The sequence below is a fragment of the Moschus berezovskii genome, chromosome Y (assembly GCF_049115385.1).
Source record: "Moschus berezovskii isolate FMDL1 chromosome Y, NW_MosBer_1.0, whole genome shotgun sequence".
In the NCBI taxonomy this organism is placed as follows: domain Eukaryota; kingdom Metazoa; phylum Chordata; class Mammalia; order Artiodactyla; family Moschidae; genus Moschus; species Moschus berezovskii.
The window spans coordinates 3,639,540-3,647,801 of NC_142489.1; positions in this window are offsets into that span (position 1 = coordinate 3,639,540).

Genomic DNA, 8,262 nt, shown 5'->3' on the forward strand with positions numbered 1-8,262 from the left:
CAGACTAAAAAAAAATGAAAAATGTTTCTCCCTTAGAAAACATGAGGCTAGCAATTGTACTTAACCACTGTCACTGCTGATGATAATACCAGGGGAAAAGTGCCGACACAGATGTGGAAAAATTGGCTTCTTTGGCGCTGCTGGTGGGAAGGTAAAGTAGGGCAGCTGCTGTGGGAAACAGTTTTGCAGTTTCTTAAAAAAAGTCAAACGTGGAGAAGGAAATGGCCACCCAGTCCCGTACTGTCGTCTGGAGAATTCCATGGACAGACAACTACAGTCCATGGGGTCGCACAGAGCCGGACACGACTAAGCGACTAACGCTTAAAAAGTCAAACATAGACACTGACGGGACCTACGTGTCCCACCCGTACACATACACCCGAAAGAGGTGTCCGAGAAAGACTTTCCACGGTAATTTTCATAACGGCGCTGTTCACAACGGCCATGAACATGGAGGTGACCCAGGTGCGTGGGTGGGAGGGTGGGTTATGTGGATGGATGGGGAAGTGGGTGGGTGGATGGATAGATAAGTAGGTGCTTGGATGGACAGATCAGTGGGTGGACGGATAAGTGGGTGGATGGATGGCTAGGTTATGTGGATGGATGGGTAAATGGGTGGGTGGATGGACAGGTGGGTGGCCGGATGGATAAGTGGATGGATGGGTGGGTGGGTCAGTGGATGGATGGATGGATGGCTAGGTTGGGTGGATGGATGGGTAAGTGGGTGGATGGATGGGTAAGTGAGTGGATGGATGGATAAGTAGGTGGGTGGATGAACAGATTAGTGGGTGGACAGATAAGTGGGTGGATGGATGGATGGATGGGTAAGTGGGTGGATGGATGGATAATTAGGTGGGTGGACGGACAGATAAGTGGATGGACAGATGGGTGGGTGAGTGCATAAATGGATGGATGGTTAGGTTGATGGATGGATGGCTGGGTGGATGGATGGCTGGGTGGATGGGATAGGTGGGTGGGTGAGTGGATAAATTGATGGATGGCTGGGTTGATGGAGAGATGGCTGGGTGGATAAGTGGGTAGGTGGACAAATGGATAAACAGCACGGGGTCCATGCACACAGTGGAATACTCCACAGCCAGGAAAAGGAGAGAAGCTCTGACACAGGCTACAACGTGAACCCCGAACGAGATGTTCAGTGAGAGAGGCAGAGGAGACGCGGTGTTTGACTCCATTGATAGGAAATGTCCACAACAGGCAAGTCCACAGAGACAGGAAGAGGGTTCGTGGTGCCGAGGACGGGAGGAGGAGGGTGAGTAGGGCCTTTCCATGGGGACAGGGTCTCCTTGGTGGGGTTGGGAATGTGATGGGATCGGCGTGATGTCTCCACAGCACTGTGAAAGGCCTGAGGTCTTGCGAGTTCACTTAAAACAGTTTTACGTTCTGTGCATTTTTGTTGTTCCGTCGTTCAGTCGTGTCCGACTCTGCAACCCCGCGGACCGCAGCACGCCAGGCCTCCCCGTCCATCACCAACCCCCGGAGCTTGCTCAAACTCACGTCCACTGAGTCGGTGATGCCATCCAACCATCTCATCCTCTGTCGTCCCCTTCTCCTCCCACCCCCAATCCCTCCCAGCGTCAGGGCCTTTTCCAGTGAGTCAGTTCTTCGCATAAGGTGGCCAGAATATTGGTGCTGCAGCTTCAGCATCAATCCTTCCAGTGAATATTCAGGGTTGATGGACTGGTTTGGTCTTGCTGTCCCAGGGACTCGCAACATTTTAATGCAATATTGAGCATTTTCCTTGAATGAAAACCTAAGAAGACGGTGTTTTGGCTTCTACTTTTTGATTTCTGCTTTCCCTGGGCTCTGGAGGATCCCTTGGTCTAATGACTGGGCAAAGCTCAGGTCCACTCACCTGCCCAGAGTTAAAGCCAACCTCCTGATCGTGGCTGGTGGTGAAGGAGAGGGCAGCTGCATTACAGCAGGTGCTGGACAGGTGGGGGAGGGGGGGGGCGGGTGCTCCAAAAGGGCAAACTCCCCCCAAAGGGTTTCAGTCAAATTTCTTCAAAAGGCCACGAGGTGCCGGAGGGGCCGTCTGAACGTCTGTGATCAGCTGGTGCAGGGCTCTTGGAATCACAGAAAAGGTCACAGCCCAGGGTCGCGGGGGTGGACGGTTCACAGCGCCAGTCCTCAGGCGCCAGTCGGTCTGAGGGCTCCGTGCTCCTCGGGTGGTTAATTTCAGCCACCAGGTGGTGCTTTCAGCATCTGCAAAACAATTCCGGAAGTGTGCATCAGAAACGCTTAGACCTGAACTTTAGGGAGGAAGTGAATCGGAGGGCGCGGGGGAGGGGGTCTCTCCCTGCAAAGGTGCCTTAGCGTCCTGCTCGGTTACAAGGATTTCCCTGGGTGCTTTGGACTTTGTCAAGGTTTCAGTCCAGTTCAGTTGTTCAGTCGTGTCTGACTCTTGTGATCCCATGGGCTGCAGCACGCCAGGCCTCCCTGACCGTCACCAACTCCAGAGTTTACTCAAACTCATGTCCATGGAGTGGGTGATGTTATCCAACCATCTCCTCCTCTGTTGTCCCCTTCTCCTTCTGCCTTCAATCATTCCCAGCATCAGGGTCTTTTCCAGTGAGTCAGCTGTTCACATCAGGGGGCCAAAGTATTGGGGTATCAGCTTCAGCGTCAGTCCTTCCAATGAACACCCAGGACTGATCTCCTTTAGGATGGACTGGTTGGATCTCCTTGCAGTCCAAGGGGCTCTCAACAGTCTTCTTGTAATCCCCAGACACTGGGCAGCCCCACTCTCTTGGGCCAAGGGGCAAAGACAAGGATGGCATGGCCCCCACCCCCCCGCCCCCCAGGTTCCCCCATCCACCCCCCCCCCATCCCAGGCTCAGACGATACCATCTTCCTCACGCCCGCTCGGTACCTCCTTACCCTCAGGCCCAGCTGCAAAACGCAAGAGTTGTGGGTGCCCCTCTGAGAGACGACCCTGCCACCCCCTAGTCCCCCAGCGGTCTGTAACCCTCCAGTTCCTTGTAATGTAGCCACGCGTTCTGGGAAACACACTCAGAAGGACGATGCAGATAGTGGAGTGCAGTTGATTACACTGGCTGGCCCAAGGCAGAGTCTCCTCTTAGCTAAGGACCCCGACCAGTGTTTGTGAAAACCTTACATACCCTAAGCGTACGTGCCCAAACCCACCTCCCCAAATTACCTGAAACTAGTCTGAATGAAGGAAAAGAAAGATGCTATCAAAATTAACCCGTGATTCCTATCCCTTCAGCCTAGGTGGTTAACAGTGGACAGTTATCAATAGGCCTGTGGTCATACCCCAATAAGCAGGATAGAATGTATGATTCCATTTGGAGACACAGATAATTAGGGTATTCTTTTAGAAGACCGAGAGTCTAGGTACGAATCCTGGAGCTCTTCCATCTGGGGGGTCTGGTTTTCCAGTTGGTTTGCCGTTTCCGTAGATACAGAGCACAGAGCTCAAAGTCCACAGTCCGACCAGAGATGGAGTCCTGCTTTCAAGATGGAGCCTGTTCTGTCTGTTCCGTCCTTCAGTAAGAAATCCGTAGGGGTTTGTTGGGGTGTGTGTGACAAATGGCCATGAACTGGGGGCTTAAATAAATACTCATCGTGCGTGCTTCTGCCCAGTTGTGTCTGCCTCTTTTCGTGACCCCATGGACTGTAGCCCTGCAGGCTCCTCTGTCCATGGGGATTTTCCCCTATAGCTCAGATGGTAAACAATCTGCCTGCCATGCAGGAGACCTGGGTTCAGAGAGTCGGGGGTGACTGAGCGACTTTGAGTTTCACTTTAAGCAGGACAGGGGCCCTTCCCTGCTAGTTCACTGATAAAGGATACACCTGCAGTGCAGGAGACCCAGGTTCGATCCCTGGGTCGGCAAGATCCTCTGGAGAAGGAAATGGCAACCCACTCCAGTGTTCTTCCCTGGAGAGTCATGGACAGAGGAGCCTGTTGGGCTACATCCATGGGGTCGCAAAGAGCCGGACACAACCGAATGACTAACACACCTACTGGAGTGGCATTTCCTCCTCCACGGGATCTTCCCCACCCAGGGATCGAAGTGCGTCTCCTATGTCTCCAACACTGCAGGCAGATTTTTTTTTTTTTACTAGCGGAGCCACTGGGGAAACTAAGAAACACTCATGCTCCCCCTAAGATCGAAGATTCCACAGGCCACAACCCAGACCCAGTGCAGCCAAATAAATAAATATTACTTAAAAATCCGTACGTTGATTCCCGGCAGGGCCCCTGTGGTAGGAAGTAGGAATGTGGAGTTTCCTCAAAGTTAACCCGTGAACGGAGGGCACTCGCACGAAAAGGAGACCAGACGTCTGAGGTCAAGGGGTCCCAGGGCTGAGCTCCCTGCAGAGGCTCCAGGGGAGGGTCCTCCCCACGTCTTGCAGCTTCTGGGGGCTCCGGGCGTCCGTCCCTGGGCTGGTGGCCGCCTCCCTCCCGTCTCCACGTGGCTTCTCCTCTGCGTCCGTGTCTCCCTTCTTCTGTGTCTTATGAGGACCCTGTCCCTGGGTTTAGGGCCACCCCCACCCAGGACGAACCTCATCTCAGACCCTTGCCTTTACCACACCTGCAGAGACCCAAGGTTCCAAGAATTTTAGGGGAACAGTCTTCAACGCAGAGCAACATCCCAGTTTCGGAGATGTTAAATGTTTTTTGTTTTCTTTTTTTTCCTATGTTTTCACCACCCGCAGTCCATGGGGTCTTAGTTTCCCGATCAGGGATTGGGCCTGTGTCCCCTGTAGTGGAAACTGCACTGCCCGTGAAGTGCCTTAAAAAAAGTTGTTTTTTTTAAACCTGTATTTTGGAGTTGATGCAACCATTTCTCATGGAATGACTGGTGGTTTAGTCACTAAGTCATGTCTGATTCTTTGTGACCCCATGGACTGTCACCTGCCTGAGTCCTCTGTCCATGGGATTCTCCAGGCAAGAATACTGTAGTGGTTTGCCATGCCCTCCTCCAGGAGATCTTCCAGACCCAGGGATAGAACTTGGGTCTCCTACACTGACAGGTGGACTCTTTATTGACCAAACCACCCAATGACTAGCTCGTGTTGAATCTTTCATTTTACACATCAGACTTGGAGTGTTTTAAAAGCCAAAAACCTGATTTCCTGATTCAGGGGCTCCAAGCTGGCCCATTTGAATGCAGAGTTCCAAAGAATAGCAAGGAGAGATAAGAAAGCCTTCCTCAGTGATCAGTGCAAAGAAATAGAGGAAAACAACAGAATGGGAAAAACAAGAGATCTCTTCAAGAAAATTAGAGATACCAAGGGAACATTTCATGCAAAGATGGGCTCGATAAAGAACAGAAATGGTGTGGACCTAACAGAAGCAGAAGATATTAAGAAGAGGTGGCAAGAATACACAGAAGAACTGTACAAAAAAGATCTTCACGACAAAGATAATCACGATGGTGTTATCACTCACCTAGAGTCAGACATCCTGGAATGTGAAGTCAAGTGGGCCTTAGAAAGCATCACTATGAACAAAGCTAGTGGAGGTGATGGAATTCCAGTTGAGCTATTTCAAATCCTGAAAGATGATGCTGTGAAAGTGCTGCACTCAATATGCCATCAAATTTGGAAAACTCAGCAGTGGCCACAGGACTGGAAAAGGTCAGTCTTCATTCCAATCCCAAAGAAAGGCAATGCCAAAGAATGCTCAAACTACCGCACAATTGCACTCATCTCACACGCTAGTAAAGTCATGCTCAAAATTCTCCAAGCCAGGCTTCAGCAATATGTGAACTGTGAACTCCCAGATGTTCAAGCTGGTTTTAGAAAAGGCAGAGGCATCAGAGATCAAATTGCCAACATCCGCTGGATCATGGTGAAAGCAAGAGAGTTCCAGAAAAACATCTATTTCTGCTTCATTGACTATGCCAAAGCCTTTGACTGTGTGTATCACAATAAACTGTGGAAAATTCTGAAAGAGATGGGAATCCCAGACCACCTGACCTGCCTCTTGAGAAACCTGTATGCAGGTCAGGAAGCAACAGTCAGAACTGTACATGGGACAACAGACTGGTTCCAAATAGGAAAAGGAGTACGTCAAAGTTGTATATTGTCACCCGGCTTATTTAACTTATATGCAGAGTACATGATGAGAAACTCTGGGCTGGAAGAAGCACAAGCTGGAATCAAGATTGCCGGGAGAAATATCAATAACCTCAGATATGCAGATGACACTACCCTTATGGCAGAAAGTGAAGAGGAACTCAAAAGCCCCTTGATCAAAGTGAAAGAGGAGAGTGAAAAGTTTGGCTTGAAGCTCAACATTCAGAAAACTAAGATCATGGCATCTGGTCCCATCACTTCATGGGAAATAGATGGGGAAACAGTGTCAGACTTTATTTTTTTGTGCTCCAAAATCACTGCGGATGCTGATTGCAGCCATGAAATTAAAACATGCTTACTCCTTGGAAGGAAAGTTATGACCAACCTTGATAGTATATTAAAAAGCATGACATGACTTTGCCAACAAAGGTCTGTCTAGTCAAGGCTATGGCTTTTCCCGTGGTCATGTATGGATGTGAGAGTTGGACTATAAAGAAAGCTGAGTGCTGAAGAATTGATACTTTTAAACTGTGGTGCTGGAGAAGACTCTTGAGACTCCCTTGGACTGCAAACAGATCCAACCAGTCCATCCTAAAGGAGATCAGTCCTGGGTGTTCATTGGAAGGACTGATGCTAAAGCTGAAACTCCAAAACTTTGGCCACCTCATGCGAAGAGTTGACTCATTGGAAAAGACTCTGATGCTTGGAGGGATTGGGGGCAGGAGGAGAAGGGGACGACAGAGGATGAGATGGCTGGATGGCATCACCGACTCGATGGACATGGGTTTGGGTGGACTGCGGGAGTTGGTGATGGACAGGGAGGCCTGGCGTGCTGCGGTTCGTGGGGTCGCAGAGAGTCGGACACGACTGAGCGACTGAACTGAAACTGCAGCTGGCCCAGGGGCAGGGCTCTGAACAGCCCCTCCCCCAGGCAACTCGCACTTGCCGTCAAGATTGAGGATTCGGGCAGATAAACATCCTGTTCGTTCAGGTCCCGTCGTGGGTCCTGAGGCCAGAGACTGGAGAATGAGATGTGCTGACGGTCAAGTAGTCAGAGGCTCTGAGTCCACGGATCCAACCCCCATCCTTCCTTAGTTGCAGTTTAGCCGCTCACTCGTGTCCGACTCTCTGCGACCCCACAGACTGCAGCACGCCAGGCCTCCCTGTCCATCACCAACTCCCAGAGCTTGCTCAAACTCATGTCCATTGAGTCGGTGATGCCATCCAGCCATCTCATCCTCTGTCGTCCCTTCTCCTCCCGCCCTCAATCTTTCCCAGCATCAGAGTCTTTTCCAGTGAGTCAGCTCTTTGCAGAATTTCTTGTCTGGCCTCTGATCTGTTCAGTCAGTTCAGCCGCTCACTCGTGTCCGACTCTCTGCGACCCCATGGACTGCAGCCCAGCCAGCTTCCCTGTCCATCACCAACTCCCAGAGCTTGCTCAAACTCATGTCCATCGAGTCGGTGACGCCATCCAGGCATCTCATCCTCTCTCGTGCCTGATCAGTTTCCATTGATTAAGGAGGCCAGGAAACCCTGGTTCGTTAACACTTTCTGCTCCCGGAAGAGAGAATCCAAGCTCCGACCTTGAATTTCACGGTTCAGTATCAGGTCTTGCTGATCCTCTTCAATCCTCCATCTCATCACTAAACTAATCGCCTTAAGTGAAGACCCAGGATTGATTCCGAAGCCTCAGGGGATCTGGCTGAGAAAGGCTTTATTGGAACCCTCGCCTGCCCAGCCACGAAGCAAAGAGGACCTCTCCGAGGGAGAGCGTTGGTTCATAGTTGGAGCTTTCCCCCAGCCCCTAATCCAGCAGGGCGTCCCCAGAAACAGGGCGTGAGGTACGGCGTGGTCAGCGGACACCGAGGTGTGCTTGCCGGGGATCAGGGCGGAAAAGGGCAGGGGAGTCCCTGTGGTGGGGGGTGGAAGCTGAAGCGCCCATGTGGGCCCTGAGTCTGTGGAGCTGAGCATTAGAGATGGCTGGGAAAGAGAGAGTGTACCCCCCCAGTGGGGCTGGGGCGGCCCACGGCAGGACACCAGCTCAGGGCGGGTTCTGGGCTTCCTCCCGCAACAGCATGGCTCACCACGGTCCCTGGCGGTTGAAATGCTGCTGCTGGAAATAACTGATCACCCTGATACAGGGGGATGCATTGGCCACCCCCGTGTATGAGGCTGAATCTTGGCTTCCCAAACAGC